This window comes from Chrysochloris asiatica, unplaced genomic scaffold, assembly GCF_000296735.1.
Source record: "Chrysochloris asiatica unplaced genomic scaffold, ChrAsi1.0 scaffold00041, whole genome shotgun sequence".
NCBI lineage: Eukaryota > Metazoa > Chordata > Mammalia > Afrosoricida > Chrysochloridae > Chrysochloris > Chrysochloris asiatica.
Window position 1 is genome coordinate 1,264,145 of NW_006408559.1, and position 3,086 is coordinate 1,267,230.

A 3,086-nucleotide genomic window follows, 5' to 3' on the forward strand; every position below is an offset into this window, starting at 1 on the left:
GTGTAAATTATTATATATGCCTGGGTGTTCTTGTTTTTTTTGTTTTATTTTGTTTTTTTAAAGCTAAACTGAATAGAGAGAAATACTGTTAACTGATGGTACACAGAGGGGATTATAATCATTGTAATGAAACAAGGTGTGTGATTTGTTGAATGCAAAAGTGATGATCTGCCCTGTAAACTTCCACTCAGTCCACAATAAAAACCTTAAAAAAAAAAAACACCCGAAAATTGGAGAGTGAGTTGATCCACTAAAAAATAATAAATAAATGAGAGAGATGGAAGGAATACACAGAGTCACTGTACCAAAAAGAAATGGACAATGTCCAATCATTTCAAGAGATAGCATATAATTAAAAGCCAATGATACGGAAGGAAGAAGTCCAAGGGGCACTGAAGGCACTGGCAAAGAGCAAGGCAACAGGACTTGATGGAATACAAATTGAAATCTTCCAATAAACTGATGTAGTACTAGAAGCACTTACTCATCTACACTAATAAATTTGGGAGACAACTACTTGGCCAACTAATTCAAAGAGACCAGTATCTGTACCCATTTCAAAGAGAGGTGACCCAACGGAATATGGAAATCACATGCAAGTAAAATTTTGCTACAGATAATTCAAAAACAAATTCATTTTGCATGGATCCGTTATCAACACTGATGGAAACATGATTGATTTCACAAGAAATCCATCAAGAAATCAAATGATATATTGCATTAGGCAAATCTGCTACAGTAGGCCTCTTTAGAGAGCTCAAGAGCAAAGACATTAGTTTCCGGACTAAGGTGCCCCTGCCAAGTCATTGTATTTTCAATTGCCTCCTATGCATAAGAAAGTTGGACAATGAAAATAAGGAAGACCACAGAAGAATTGACCCATTTGAGTCGTGATGATGGAAGAGAATATTATGGACTACCAGAAGAACAAATAAATCTGTATTGGAAGAAGGACAACAGAATGCTCCTTAGAAACCAGCATGGTGAGATTTCATCTCTCATGCTTTGGACATTTTATCAAGAGGGACCAATCCCTGGAGAAGGACATAATGATTGGTAAAGTGGAAGGTCAGCGAAAAAGAGAACCAGTGGTCCTGAAGAAGAAGTCCAAGCTACACGAAAGGCATTCATGAAAAACAAGCCTCCAAGAACTGACCCCAACAAGATGGAATGGCACAGTGGCAGCAGCTAAGCACTCAAGCAAAATGATTGTGTAGATGGTGAAGGACCGGGCAGTGTTTCATTCTGTTGTGTGCAGCATCGCTAGGCGTCAGAACAGACTCAACAGCACCTAACAACAATAATGGAGAGGGAGAATATGCTTCTTCTATTGGAACTTAAATAAAAAATTAGTTTTTATCTAAAAAAAAAAAAGAGTTCACCATCAAGACAGTAAGTAAAAACAGAATGTGTAGTCCAAATCAGTGGGGGCCAGGGAATAAAACAAAGACGGTCATTGTTAGTAGGTATTCATTGGTCCAACTACTATAGAGAGCAGTATGCCAATAACTACCAAAGAAGTATTGTTGTTGTTGTTAAGTGCCATCCAGTTGGTACCAACTCATGTGACCCTGTATAAGGTTTCCAAGGAGCAACTGGTGAGTTTGAACCACCCACTTTGTTCAAACTGACCTTATGGTCCAGCTAACCAGAATTCTCCTTAGAAGCCAAGATGGCAAGACTTCATTTCTCATACTTTAAGACATATTGTCAGGAAGAACCAATCCCTGGAGAAGTGGATGGTTAATAAAAATGAGGAAGACCATTAATGAGATGGATTGACACCATGATAGAAACACTGGGCTCAAACATAACAATGGTGAGGATGGCCCAGAACCCAACAGTGTGTCGTGTTGTTTACATAGGGTTGCTAAGAGTCAGAACCAGCTCGATGGCACCTAAGAACAACAACCAATAATAATGTAGGAGTCCTGATGGCACAGTGGTTAAGCACTTGACTGCTAATGGGAAGGTTGGTGGTTCAAACCCACTAGTCATTTGGAGGAAGAAAGATGTGGCAGTCAGTTTCTTGAAAGATTAGTCTTGGAAACCCTATGGGGGTATTTCAACTATATAGGAGCACTGTGAGTTGGAATGGAGTCAACAGCAGTGGGCTTTTGGGGTGTTTTTTTTTTTCAGTAAAATTTAAGATGTATATACTCCATGATCCAGAGATTCCATATGAAATATGAAAAACTGGAAGCAGCCCCTATATCCTTCAGCAGAAGAATGGATAAACAGATTGCAGTATATTCAAACAATGAAGTAATATCCCAAAATTAAAATTCATGAATTGGCGCAGCATGCATCAATATGGATACATCTAAATTAAAATGTTGAATAAATAAAAGGAAGCTTGCAGAAGTAATGTGTGCAATATAACACTATTTATATAGGTTTTTACAAATGCACAAATTAAGACTATGCATTGGTTGTGGATACATTCACATAAAGTAAAACTGTAAAAATATAAATGGAAAGGTCACCTCTGAATCAAATGTGGGTTTCAGTGCTTAGTACATTGAATCTCTGGTGTGGTGCTGTAGGATAAGTGCTGGACTGGTAATCACAAGATTGGTAGCTCAAATCCACTGGCTGCTCCTTGGAAACCCTATACAAGATTGCTATAAGTCACAATCGGCTCAACAGCACTTAACAACAACATACACAGATATTTGGTATAGCATTTAGCACCATACTTTTCTTGCAGGTTTAAATGCTCATACTTTTTCTTTCTAAGGAGAGGATCTAGGAATTTAGAAATAAGAGTCCAATCCACTGTTGCTAACTAGATTCTGACTCATAGCAACCCTCTAGGACAGTGGAGAAGTATCCCTCAGATTTTCCAGGGCTATAGATCTTCATGGAAGCACATTGCCACATCATTTCCACATGGAATGGCTGGTGGGCAGAGCTTTAACTACTATCCACCAGGGCTTCTGAGAAATAAGGGTAAGGGGGAATTCATGTCTGCATCAATACTCAGGAAGGATGATCTGCTGAGATGGGATTAGGAGTGGGGTTGAGTCCTGATTCCAGGAATTATGAGGATTAATTCCGATTATCCCTCCCCCTCAACTAATATC